The following is a 14,926-nucleotide window of genomic DNA, read 5'->3' as shown; positions in this document are numbered from 1 at the left end:
CTGCATCTGAAGGAGCTTTCCCATGTGCAGTTATAAACAGCATGAAAAACTAGCAGTAATTTCTGCATTTTTTTTGTGAGGCTGCTATGCGTTTGGAGATACCAATACATCTTAAACAAGTGAGAATGAAGTAGCATATTCAAGCAGCATTTAAAAATAGGCCCTAGAGTCAGGGCTTATTCAAGAAGTAATCTATACTAAAAATGAAAACAAATTAGGGTACACGGATATTTTTAGGGATAACATTTTGGCACGCCAACTCTTCTGAACACTTTCAGGGTCATATCTTTGCCATTCTTCCTTACGTGGGAGTCCCATTGAAACTGGTGGGAGTTGTCCCTGAATAAAGCTTTGACCCATGCCTTTCCCTAATATGACATCTTTTTCTTGAATGACCTCCTGGCGACCTTGTTCATAAGTCATTTGTCATGTTTATTCTCTGAGTAAGAAGTGCCTTACATCTGTTCTTAATCTGCGTTCTCTTTAACTTCTATTTTTGCCTCCTTTTTTCTGTCATCTGTGTTTCATTGAAAATAGAGTTTCTGGCCAACTTTATTTATCCCCATGTAAGGGGCTGTAATCATTGAAATAAATCTCTTGACAGTCTTTTCTTTAAGCCTAGACAACCACAGTCATCACGCAAAAATAAATGACGGGGGCAACAGCTTCAAATAAATTATTGAAGTCTTTACTCAGATGCCACTCTCCAGACTGGCTTGGCTAATGCTTTCTTTTTTTGCTCCTTGAGCTCTTCCAGCTCTCAGCTTTGGTTTTGCTCTATTTTATTTTTTACCTGGTATTTTATGATCTGGTCTCTCGCACCAGCTGTTCATTTTAGGCAAAGCACATGTGTGTGGTGTGTATGTTTGTCCTGATGTGTGTTGGTAAAGTCTGCAGTAGTTTTGGTGAAAAAATGGAGGACTTTTTGGAGAAGTAGGCAACGAATTACTACAGTGTCTTTCTGATACTAAATTTATTTTTTTTTACTATTAATGTTGATTTCTCAGCGTGCTGCTACTTTTTAGATAGAAAAACTCAGATTCTTCCAAAGCACTATTGCAACGTGTGTTCCTCTGTTGTGGAAATGAATACATTCCTGTTCCCTCTAGACCATTTAAAGACACTGTTTGACTTGGCTTTCTTTTCTTGATTGGGAGGGTGGAGAAGAAGAAAGAAGGCTCCTTCTCTGAATCCTTTGATCAGCAGAATGAAATCTAAGATTGAGGCTAGCCCTATTTTTTTTTTTTCTGTCCATGGATGAAATATATTTCTTTTTCAGAAAGTTTGAGTAACTGGAAACTAGGCAAAAGAAACACAGATGGAGCTCAGATGAAAACCATGTAAATCCATGCAAGGGGTTATGTGGAGAGTTTTTAGAACAAGCTCCTGAGAGCTTAGATATCCTTACTGCTCCTGAAGGCACTTCATGCCACTTGCTATAAATCAGAACTGTGGATTTGAATCCAGGTAGAGTTTAGACTTAAGCAGTCCACGTTCCCTTTGGAAATTATGTTAGATATGATAAAGTGGTTCATGAGGCAAGTTATTAGTAAACTTGCTTGATTTTTCTCATACTACAATCACAGATAGACATACATCACATGAGAACTAGGCAAGGTTAATCAACGAATCTTGCTAATTTTTATTGAGCCAAATTTTGAGGTTCTCATTAATTTTAACTTACTCTTACTGTACTCATTGAGGTCAGCAGGAATAAAGGTAGGTAGAAATTCAATCTGCTGCATCATCTCACAAACAGTACTTTTTCCTTGTTGAGCCTGGTAAGAGAGCTCATTCTGAGTTGTACTTATCCACGCTGAAGTACTCAAAACCTGAGAAGCTCGTTAGAATACAGAAAACGTATGATATTTTGGACGCTGTGCTGTGTCACAAAAAATTCTGTCAGTATGAAAAATTTTATATGTTAAAATAAACAGAAATTGTTAAGAGTTCCACTTAACCAGAGCAAAGAAACAGGCAATTGGACTAAATATATCTGTGTTTCTGTATAAATATTAAAAGTCTGGAAAAAAAAAAGTCAAAACTAAAGTTACTGGTTATAAATGAGAATATTGATGTAATAGGCACTTTAGAATCATGGAATGGTTTGGGTTGGAAGGGACCTTAAAGATCATCTAGTTCCAATCCCCCTGCCATGGGCAGGGACACCTTCCACTATACCAGGTTCCGCAAAGCCCCATCCAGCCTGGCCTTGAACACTGCCAGGGAGGGGGCAGCCACAACTTCTCTGGGCAACCTGTTCCAGTGTCTCACCACCCTCACAGTCAAGAATTTCTTCCTAATATCTCATCTAAATCTACCCTCTTTTAGTTTAAAACCGTTACCCTTTGTCCTTATCACTACATGCCCTTGTAAAAAGCCCTTCTCCAGCTTTTCTGTAGGCCCCCTTCAGGTACTGGAAGGCTGCTATAAGGTCTTCCCAGACCCTTCTCTTCTCCAGGCTGAAGAGCCCCAACTCCCTCAGCCTGTCTTCACAGGAGAGGTGCTCCAGCCCTCTGATGTTCTTCGTGGCCCTCCTCTGGACTCGTTCAAACAGCTCCATGTCCTTCTTATGCTGGGGGCCCCAGAGCTGAACGCAGTACTCCAGGTGGGGTCTCACGAGAATGGAGTAAAGGGGGAGAATCACGCCCAGGATACGGTTGGCTTTCTGGGCTACAGGTGCATGTTGCCGGCTCATGTTGAACTTCTCGTCAACCATCACCTCCAAGTCCTTCTCCTCAGGGCTGCTCTCAATCCATTCTCACAGAATCACAGAATCAACCAGGTTGGAAGAGACCTCTGGGATCATCGAGTTCAACCATTGCCCTGGCACCACCCTGTCAACTAGATCATGGCACTAAGTGCCATGTCCAGTCTTTTCTTAAACACATCCAGACATGGTGACTCCACCACCTCCCTGGGCAGCCCATTCCAATGTCTAATAACCCTTTCTGTAAAGAAATTCTTCCTAATGTCCAACCTGAACCTCCCCTGGTGAAGCCTGAGGCTATGTCCTCTTGTCCTATCGCTAGTTACCCAGGAGAAGAGGCCGACTCCCACTTCACTACAACCTCCCTTCAGGTAGTCGTAGACTGCAATAAGGTCACCCCTGAGCCTCCTTTTCTCCAGGCTAAACAATCCCAGCTCCCTCAGCCGCTCCTCGTAGGTCAGACCCTCCAGACCCTTCACCAGCTTGGTTGCCCTCCTCTGGACTCGCTCCAACACCTCAACATCTTTCTTGAAGTGCGGGGCCCAGAACTGGACACAGTACTCAAGGTGCGGCCTCACCAGTGCCGAGTACAGAGGGACGATCACTTCCCTAGACCGGCTGGCTACACTATTCCTAATAGAGGCCAGGATGCCATTGGCCTTCTTGGCCACCTGGGCACACCACTGGCTCATGTTTAGCAGGCTGTCGATCAGCACCCCCAGGTCTCTTTCCACCGGGCCGCTTTCTAACCATTCTTCCCCCAGCCTGTAGCGCTGCATGGGGTTGTTGTGGCCGAAGTGTAAGACCCGGCACTTGTTCTTGTTGAACCTCATGCCGTTGGTCTCGGCCCATCTATCTAACCTGTCCAGATCCTTCTGTAGGGCCTTCCTACCCTCCAACAAATCGACACTCCCACCCCGCTTGGTGTCATCTGCAAATTTACTGAGGGTGCACTCAATCCAATCTCCACCCAGCCTGTATTTGTGCTTGGGATTGCTCCGACCCACATGCAGGACCTTGCACTTGGCCTTGTAGAAATTCATGCGTTTTGTACGGGCCCACCTCTCAAGCCTGTCAAGGTCCCTCTGGATGGCATCCCTTCCCTCCAGCATGTCGACCGCACCACACAGCTTGGTGTTGTTGGCAAACTTGCTGAGGGCACACTCAATCCTACTGTCCATGTCGCCAACAAATACGTTAAAACAGCACCGGTCCCAATACCGACCCCTGAGGAATGCCACTTGTCACTGATCTCCACTTGGACATCAAGCCGTTGACCACAACTCTCTGAGTGCGACCATCCAGCCAATTCCTTATCCACTGAGTGGTCCATCCGTCAAGTCCATGTCTCACCAATATAGAGACAAGGATGTCGTGCGGGACAGTATCAAATGCTTTGCACAAGTTCAGGTAGATGACATCAGTCGCTCTTCCCTTATCCACCAGCACTTTAACCCTGTCGTAGAAGGCCACCAAATTTGTCAGGCACATTTGCCCTTAGTGAAGCCATGTTGGCTGTCACCAATCACCTCCTTGTTTTCCATGTGCCTTAGTATAGTTTCCAGGAGGATCTGCTGCATGATCTTGCCAGGCACAGAGGTGAGACTGACTGGCCTGTAGTTCCCTGGGTCTTCCTTTTTTCCCTTCTTGAAAATGGGGGGTTATGTTTCCCGTTTTCCAGTCAGTGGGAACTTCACCAGACTGCCACGACTTCTCAAAAATGATGGATGGCAGCTTAGCAACTTCAGCTGCCAGTTCCCTCAGGACCCGTGGATGCACCTCATCAGGTCCCATGGATTTGTGCACCTTCAGGTTCCTTAAATAGTCTCGAACCTGATCTTCTCCTACAGTACGTCGTTCATCCTTCCAGTCCCTGCCTTTGCCTTCTGTGGCTTGGGTGGTGTGGCTTGAGCACTTGCCAGTGAAGACTGAGGCAAAAAAGTCGTTGAGTACCTCAGCCTTCTTCAGATCCTGGGCAACCAAGTCACCCGTTTCCTTCTGAAGAGGGCCCACATTTTCTCTGGTCTTCCTTTTATCACCGACGTACCTATAGAAGCTTTTCTTGTTGTCCTTGACATTCCTGGCCAGATTTAATTCTATCAGGGCTTTAGCTTTCCTAACCTGGTCCCTGGCTGCTTGGACAATTTCTCTGTATTCCTCCCAGGCTACCTGCCCTTGCTTTCACCCTCTGTAGGCTTCCTTCTTGTGTTTGAATTTGTCCAGGAGCTCCTTGTTTATCCATGCAGGCCTCCTGGCATTTTTTCCTGACTTCCTCTTTGTTAGGAGGCATCGCTTCTGAGCCTGGAGGAGGTGATCCTTGAATATTAACCAGCTTTCTGGGGCTCCTCTTCCCTCTAGGGCTTTATCCCAAGGTATTCTACCAAGCAGATCCCTGAAGAGGCCAAAGTCTGCTCTCCTGAAAGCCAGGGTAGTGAGCTTTCTGTGCACCCTCCTTGCTGCCCTAAGTATCTTGAACTCCACCATTTCATGATCTCTGCAGCCAAGGCTGCCCTTGAGCTTCACATTCCCCACCAGAAACTTAGTGGAAGAAAAATAATCAATCATCAGTGATGTGTCGGGCTAATATCAGTGACAAATTACATGGGAAAGACAGGTAAATTCATGCTTGTCAAAGAGCAGATTTTTTTGTCTTGAAGAAAACATAGTCAAATCTCATAGATTAACTATGTCACAAAAGCAAAGAGTCCCTGCGGATTGAAATTGCAAAATTAAATAGGGAAAGCAGAACTGTAGCACCACAGGATTGCAGTACAGTATTAGGACCGTAGTACCAACTGTCTTACCTAAATGATGGCATTGCCTGTGACAACCTAAACAAGATCAAACACGGCATGAAGGCGGGAAATGCAATAACAGTGGGAGACATCATTTACCAATTTGGGATTGGGTAAATGGGCTGGGGGGAGTGATTCTGAGTAAAAATTTAGATTTTTTTATATGATTGCTTATACAGAGGTTATTTGTTCATCTTGAAGAAAAGAAAGTAATTCTAAGTAATTCTAAATAATTCTAGGACCTGGTCTTAGATAGTGATAGAAAGACCTGGTTCAAAATACAGCTAGAATGTCTGTGTGACAGCAGTTAACATACTTAGATGCAGTATTCTTGAAATAGTAAAAAAAGGGGGAAAAAATCTCCCATGGCAGTGTTTAACTTCAAAGAGGAAACTATATAACAATGTGAAAACTATTTAAAAAGAAAGAGAGCCAAAAATTTAAGATGTTTATAGAAGTCATGAAGATTGTTTAAATATGGGAGCTCACCGCAAGCCAATTTCTAGAAAAAGGTTTTAGAAGACCAAAAAAAAAGGTTTGCATAGCTAAACAGGAGGGTGAAGGAGTAAGAGTGTGTCTCTTATTAAATTACTTCTTTTATTGGAAGTAAAAGGGCTTTCTTCAAGTTGAAGTCGTGCCTAAATGAGGAAAATAAAGCATAAACAAGTTAAATATATGAACAAAATAAGGCAGGCCGAAAGAGATTTTGAAGAACAACTTGGCAAAAACTAGTAGAAAAGCCATTTTCAATCTGTCTTTAAGTAGATAAAATCCTGACGGAAAATCTACAGGCCCAATAAATGATCCAAGTAGGGATGGTATTTAGGGACATGCTATTCTAGCATATTTCTCTGTCAAGAACATATCAGAAGATTTGTCACCAATAAAAGCATTATAAGAAGAGATTTCAGAAGAAACTGGCAACAATGAACAGTAAAAAAATTACCAGGACCAGATGATATCCACGCAAGTTAAAAGAATTAGAATACAAAACTGTCAAGCCAGTAACAATGGTGTAATGCTTAAAAGTTTCCCAGTCAAAAAAATGTAGGTGATAAATATGACACCTAATCTAAGAAAATTAGTAGGAGCTGCAGTACTCCCTAGGTCCCCTTCTAAATAATTAGATTTATGGATAAGTATGATAAAAAGGGGAAGAATCGGCATGGCTTTGGTAGAGGAACCCAGAATCTCTAAAATTTCTTTGAAAAAGTAATCGAACATACAGATGAAGATGATCCATTTGATAGAAGCTAGTTGGTCTTCCAAAACACGTCCTTCATCAAAGGCTTTTGAAGAAACTTAAGTATGGTAGGATAAGAGATACGGACCTCTCAGTAATAACTAGCTAAAAAATAAGAAACAAATAATAAGAATATATTGTCCATTTTTGCAATGGAGGGAATTCACTGCTAGAGATCCAAAGAATCTGTAAGTGCCTGTGATGTTCAGCTTACAAAAGTTTTGAAAGATAGATACAGGGAAGGAGGAGATGACAGAGGTGGCAAAGTTCATTGATAGTACTGACAATATTCAGGATAGGAGAAATGAAAGATTGCTGTAGGGGCTCGCAGCAATGATGTCTCATGATACTGATGGACAAAATTAATCACTGATAAATGTAAGATAATGCACATGGGGGTTAGGTCTTAACTTATGTATGCAGACATGACTTGGAGTTACAATTGCTATTTCTAATACCCCACTGTGTTCAGCAGAGGACAAAAAGCAAGCAATGTTTGAAAAATGTTAAAAATTGAATAGAGAACAAAACAGCAAACATCACTGTTTCACTACACAAACCTGTTATTATACCCAAATCTTGAATTCTTTTTGCACTTTTAGCCTCTTCTCAAGACATAGACCTCTTGTAGCATAATCAGAAGTGTGGAAGAGCTTGTCTGGAATACCTTCTGTAAAGATCACAACTACATAGTTGGGCTCTTCAGTCTGGGAACGAGAGGATAGAGGGAAGGATCTGTACCAGCATGTGTGGCACAAAGAAAGTAAATGAGGAACGACATTCCCTAGTTACAAAATTGTTCACCGAATGCATGGTGCAGCTGATATTAGTGGCAGTTTCAAAGCAAGCAAGAGGAAGGTGGTTTTTTTTTTTTTGTACAATGCATAGCTGAAATGTGAAGTTCACTCTCACAGGGTGTTGTGGGTTCCAATAGGTTACAGGGATTCAAAATGTTATTTTGACAAAATTCAGGGAATCAAAATGCAGTTACGGATGTTAAAAACTATGACCTCAGCTTAGGAAGCCCCCAGAGCTGCTGCTTTCTAAAAGCTGGGATAATGTCCTGAGGGAGCCCCAGTACACGCTTGCCTCTTATACTCTTCCCTGAGCGACGGCAATTGTCCGCTCTGAGAGATAAACTGCAGGGCTAGGTGAATCTCTGACCTCAGTGCAGCCATTGTATTTTGTTTTAATGAAATGTGACTTAACTGCACAGTGCTTATTGCAACTGTTCCTGTTTATTCAGATCCGACCTTCTTTTTATTTGTAGCTCTGTATTAAAAATGGACAAACAAACAAGAGCCTTTTTTTTTTAAGCATTATTCAGTCATCGGGCTCTGATCGATGAGTGGGGAGAGGATGTGACTAGGAGGCCTGGAAATTCATCCCTCAGCCCCTGCCCTGCTGTGTGGATGTCTGCTTTGCTTGTGTTTCATGTCTGAAACTACCTCAGTTTGTAGGGTGGGGGTGATGACTGCCTGTGCAAGATCAGTGCCTGGACAGCAGAGTCCTCGTTGGCTGGAATGCTGCTTAGGTACCTTTTTTGTCCAGACAAACCTCATTTTTCTTGTTGTTATTTATGGGTTCCTTTTAGAGTGGCACTGCCTACATCTTTCTTTTGTATCATCCCTGCTCTTTTATATCTCCTCTTTTGCTTACTACTGAATGCTTACTGGGTTAATGTCGTGTTTCTTCCATTCCTCCTCACCCCAATATGTGACCTTTGAAGTAGATGGTCCTGGGAAAAGACTTTATCCATGCTTTCTAGATGTTTTATTTTTGTTTAAAGCAAATTATAACTGGTCTTGAGGGAGAAGACTTGGTTTTACTAATTGTTTGATTTTAAGCATTTTGCTACCAAACTGGCTTATTTTGGTTTTAGGGACTTCTTTATCCCTATTTTTAAAATAGTGCAATGTGTTTGGAACACACATTGTAAACATGTAATTCTTAGGCACTGGCATCATTCTGTTTCTGGTGTGATTTCAGTGGAATTATTTCTGCAAAATGTTGAGAATACATGGCTACATCCAATCTCAGAGAGTGTTTTAGGAAGCTTCTGTCAATCTAATCTGGAATCTCTGTGTTATTAAAAATTAAATTGATTTTTCTGAGTCTCTGATTCTTCTTTCTTTGTTGCACCCTGATTTTCAGAGTGCAAATGGGTGCAAAATTAGATTTATTTAAATGCAAAAGTTATAAGGTCTTCTTTAACCTTGTTCTTTTTTTTTTACCCTCTTCCATTTTCTCAGAGCAACCTTTAAGTCAACTTCTGTAATTCAAATGCAAGACTAGTCTCTTTTGATTTTTAATGGGGATATATCTCTTCAACAGTTATCAGCCCCAAGTCCTGAAAATAACTGGGTATCTAAAAGGAATTGTAAGTCTTGAGTGAAAACTTGAAAAGAGGATATAGAGAAGATTAGCCAGTGTATTGAAGATTTTTTGCAGTAATGGGCAGGCTGCATAGATCTGTGCTGCTGCTTGCATGAAAAGCATGTGCTCTGGTACAATTCCAATATTATAAAACCAGAAAAGACCATTTGGATAATTTACTATGAGCTATATGATATTGACCATCATCATTCCTTGGTTTCACTTGTTTGAACAAGGTATGTTTTTTTTAGGAAAAATTACCAAATTTAGTTTTAAAATTGTTGTAGGAGGAAACTCATTAAACCCATGGTAGCAAATTGTTAACTGTTTTAGGCAGGTTTTGTCCCATTTAATATCCACCTTGTTGATTTTTTTATTGTTCTAGTTTCTCAGTCAGAAATGCCATATAACACTAGATAAATGCCTATGACATATGCCATACACAAAATATTAATGGTGTACCAGCCACAAGCTGGTGATCTGAGAGTTAATAATGTGTTATGGACTCGCCTGTTGTCAGGAGTGCAGAGAGAGAGAACGCCCATTTTGTGTCCAATGAGGCCGAGCAGTGGGTGTGAAGTCCTTGATTCCCATTGAAAAGTGACTGATGGCAAAAATTTCTCGTGTGACTGCTGCTGTCAGCCCTAATAGGAGCATAGGGACAAACACTGAAACATTTTTTTGAACTATCAACAGAGACTTGCCTGGGAGCCCAAGTGAGGCCTGCTGAAGAAAGACACTCTACCACTATCACCTCCTGCTTATTATTATTACTGTTTTAATTTAGCTTCCTATGTATCACTGATAATTCTGGAATGGCTTGAATGGACAACATGGAGCTACAGTTTAGCTGAAGGCCAGACCCTGCCTTGCTATCACAGGGTTTTGGTAAGGTGAGATAACAGGAAAGAGCTCAAGTGAGAAATGGTCTTTAGAAGTCTTTGCTAACAGATTTTTGGATACAGAGGTACCACAAGAGGGGGGAAAATGAACATAAAGGTAGATCTGGAAGTAGGTCACATAATATAATCAATTTTCTCATAGTTATACTCTTCTGATAGTCATTCCCTCTGTACTCGGCACTAGTGAGGCCACACCTCGAATACTGTGTTCAGTTTTGGGCCCCTCACTACCAGAAAGACATTGAGGTGCTGGAGCGAGTCCAAAGAAGGGCAACGAAGCTGGTGAAGGGTCTGGAGAACAAGTCTTATGGGGAGTGGCTGAGGGAACCCAGGTTGTTTAGTCTGGAGAAGAGGAGGCTCGGGGAAGACCTTATCGCTCTCTACAACTACCTGAAAGGTGGTTGTAGCGAGGTGGGTATCAGTCTCTTCTCCCAAGTAACAAATGATGGGACAAGAGGAAACAGCCTCAAGTTGCACCAGGGGAGGTTTAGATTGGATATTAGGAAAAATTTCTTCACAGAAAGGGTTATCAAACATTGGAACAGGCTGCCCAGGGAAGTGGTTGAGTGGTATTGTATTTAAATCCCTGGAGGTATTTAAAAGACATGTAGATGTGGTGCTTAGGGATATGGTTTAGTGGTGGACTTGGCAGTGTTAGGTTAATGGTTGGACTCGATGTTCTTAAAGGTCCTTTCCAACCAAAACGATTCTACGATTCTATGATTTCATGTGGTACTGAAAAGAACTTACTTTGTAATGGACAAAAGGTAGACATTGAGATCTCACTGTGGCAGGCTATGTCATAGCCTAATTATTTCTTTTTTTTTTTTCTCTGTCATTTCTTTGTATAGGTGGAAAATGTTCGGTTACTTGATCGTTTATCTTCAAGAAAAGCTGCACTGGGAACCTTGTATTTAACAGCTACCCACGTCATATTTGTGGAGAATGGTTCTGAAACTCGTAAAGAAACCTGGGTATTAATTTTTGTTTTTTTTCAGTTAGCTGTAAGTGTGTGGCACTTTATTGATGGTAATTTGAAAATAACTTGCAAAACAGTTTAAACATAGTAAATTAGTTCATATGGATGCTGATAGTTCATATGCTCATGTAGTTCATATGAAGTTATAAATAACTTCAGAACTTGTGAAATTCCAGCCTGGTAATTTCTGAAAATTTTCAATGGATTCTGGATATTGCAACACAGTAAGAGCAGTAGAAGGACCTTCATCCTACGAATATCAGATGTGACTGACTGAGGAACAGCTGCTGTAAACTACAGCATTGGTCCTATCGTCCAGGAAGAACTGAGGGGAAATGCTTTGAGTGTGAATTACTACCTTGGCTCAGTCAGCTCTTGCCTCTCTCCCTGCCTGCTTGTGCTGGATCAGTGATTTTGTTGTTTTAATTTTTTTTTTTTTTGCATAATGTAGTTCTTTGAGTTATCTGTTTTGATGAGCAATAACATATGTTGCAAGTATATATATAGGCACAGATATAGGTCCGGTGTCATACTATTTGAGTCTTTTATGTAGCTTAATTATGAATCCTGTCAATTTTTGTACTAATTATTAACTCTATTCTCTTTTGGTCCCACTATTCCCCTCCTGATTTTTATTGTAATGTTTCATCTCATCTGATGCAATATTTAAAATTATGTCAGGACTACCATTCTGCCAATGAGGAGGCCCAGCATTTTAGCCTTATCTATCTGATGCTGGTTCATCTTTTCACTGTGCAGATAGATGAAAAGAGCTCTTTTTCTGACAACCGCTAGCTCACACTAAAGCAAACAAACAAAAAGCTTTGGATAGCATGACCAGGCTAATGTTTGAGCAGCTGAAACACTCCAGAAATGCTTCTTTGTCTGTAGGTGATGTATCAGGCGCTGCTTGAGCCTGAAGCTGGAGATAGGAACCAAAGTACAAGAGGAGGAGTGTGGGGATGTTCTAAAACACTAGTGGAAGCTACTGTGCCTGCCCTGGCACATCATTATAAATAATTATTTTCTTCCTAAAGATTTGAATCACTTGGCATAACTGCTTTCAATTCCCACACAGGTTCTTCACAGCCAAATTTCCTCTATTGAGAAGCAGGCCACCACTGCCAGTGGTTGCCCATTGCTGATCCGCTGCAAGAACTTCCAGGTCATCCAGCTGGTCGTCCCTCAGGAACGAGACTGCCATGATGTTTATATATCTCTGATACGTCTGGCACGACCAGGTATGAGAAGGAAATGTGGCACAGAAGTCAATCCTCAACCTGAAGAGGGAGAATATAATGAAAGAAATGTAGTTATGCATCTTTGTCCTTTGCAGGACAAAGACTTCATTAGAGATGTGTTATGAGAGAAAAGGTCTCTGAGCAGACGAGCACATTAAAATAATCACTTATGGAGCAGAGAAGAAAGAACATTATAACAAGTAGTTCATTCCATAAAGTATGTAAGGAACTTTTGTTAAAAATGATGCTCTAGGGGATCACTGGCCCTAAAATATATTATAATGCTATTTTATGTTTAACTGTTGTTTACTGGATGCCTTGTGTAAGTGTGAATTTAGGAAAATACTGACAAGTCTCTAAATCCAGGGAACTTTCATGTTCCTGCTGTGACAAAAAAACTTGCGATATATGTAGTAGTCATGTCAAAGTCTGAATTTTCCCTTTCTGTGCTGTGCATAAATTTCTTAAAATCAGGGAAAGGTTATCCAGCAAGTAGTTGATTTATTCCACTGGACTGACTGTGTTTTGACCTATTATTATTTAGGTTTTGAATGTGCCCTTTTTGAATTTCTGAATTCAGATAGAGATAATTTTGAAACCTTTCCTCTTTTCAGTGAGAATCCAAATGTTGCAGAAAAGTCCAACATCTGATCCCCTGTGTTATGCTGCTCTCCTAAGAAGCAGCTGACAAGGCTTCTGGATTCTTTATTTTAAATGATAACTGTAGAAATACAACACCAACCTCTGTCCTTCACTATTATTTTAACTATGCAAAGAACACGTTCACCACAGTCTGTACAAAACTGACAACATTGGCTTTAATTTGTATCGTGCTAGGAGAATACCAATCTAATCTATTGTGTAGAGGGGGAAAAAAATTGCACAGTCAGCCAGCACAACTACTGAACTTTATGAAGTACCTTCTATAATTAGGATAGTAGTAGTAGTACTATGCAACTGCAGCAGATGTAACTTGATATGCTAGGTGATGCAAGATGAAAGTAATCAGAGAAATTTAAAAACAATGCGACTAATGCAGTCAGTGGTTCTGCTGATGTAAAAGTGGATTAATTCCACGAACGTCAGCTGCAAGTATGTGTTCGTGCATGCTGGAAGGAATGCGATTCTGTAATGCTCTTTCCCTGGAGCCAGGAGGAGGTGTGAATACTGCTATGCACCAGAACAGGACACTTCAATACAGCATACTGAATGATGAAGAGAAGAACATCTATGGACCCTGAACACAAGTTCGGTGGCAGACTGCAATGGATAAGAAGGTTCAAATGAAGAAGATGCAATAAGAGCACTGTAGAATTAGCTCTTTGCATAGTTCAGCTGCACAGTAGATTTCCTTCTCCAGTAAAATATCCGACCTTCATGTGAGGCAGGATAAAATCTTGCTTACTTAAAATTAGAAGGCTCTGATTGCAAGTTGAGCCTAATGTACCCCGACAGTGCTCTGCTGTGTCTTTTTGTCTGGGCACAAAGCTGTACTTTCTTTATAAGGTACGCTTTACTCCACGAGCAGAAAATTTGACTCATTCAGGCTCTTATTTTCCATTCTCTGCCTGTTCTTTTCATTCATTCCACCATAGCTGAACCTGAGTGAAGCTCATGTTGTGTACTGGCTTAATATATCCTGTGTTATCTGATGTCCTACTTACACTAAAGCAGCAAATTTGTGTTTGATTTTATTCTTACCAGCTGTTACTAGTATTTTAATAAGGTCAAGCTGTCAGCTGGATTTGGCGTTTTTGCTTAGTTAAGTCATTTTGGGAAACACAATGACAATAACAGTTATTACAGGTGTATTAGCAGGATTTGCAGATGCTTATGGCAAATTAACAGTGAAAGATTAGGGAAGGTACTGTAAGTGCTGGTGAAGAGGTGATAACTGAGCTTACGGCACTGACTATTAATACTTGAACATTTTTTTTACCACCTATAGATAACATCATGTAATAATACTTGTAATGTTGAGTCAGACTTCAGTCATAAATAACCTGGATATATTTTAATATGTGGATTTTTAAAGGCTTTCCATGTGCCTGTGAACAGCAGGTCCAGTTGGAAAGAAAATACAGATGCTTCTGACAACGAAGCAGTAAAAACAAGAGCTCAAATTGCTACCAAAAGCACTTTATTAAAGAGAGCTTAGACTGGATTTATGGATTATGCTAAAACTTCATGTTAGCAGATGAGAAATAAACCAGACTGTCTTCATAATCTGTGCTGTGACAGAAGCTGGAAATCAGAGAATACAGAAAGAGTTTGAACTGCCAGCCAACGTGCAAATCAGTCCTTTCTTTCTCCTTACTCACGTCTTTGTTGACTTTCAGTACTTTCCTGACAGAGTTAACATTAAGTTTTCTTTCCTTATGTTCATTCTTTTGTGTGTGTGTGTATGCAATCAATTTAATTAAATTTTAGAAAGCAAAATAAAACTTAAATTAAACCTTTAGAAGACATAATCAGAATAAAAGCAAAGACTTTCTATAGAAAAAGGTGGGAGCCTTATTAATAGTGGTTGGTTTTGTTGTTGTTATTTTTATATCTAAAAGTTCCTTACTGTAGAATTCTAAGATTCTGCTTATTAGGTATATAGTATTAGAAAAGAAAGTGTAGTATTTAAATTTACTGATCTTGTTAGATTGTGGAACAAGTGTATCAGTGGAGAACT

This window comes from Nyctibius grandis, chromosome 6 (genome assembly GCF_013368605.1).
Source record: "Nyctibius grandis isolate bNycGra1 chromosome 6, bNycGra1.pri, whole genome shotgun sequence".
NCBI classification, from domain to species: domain Eukaryota; kingdom Metazoa; phylum Chordata; class Aves; order Nyctibiiformes; family Nyctibiidae; genus Nyctibius; species Nyctibius grandis.
Note: the sequence above shows the minus strand (reverse complement) of the source record.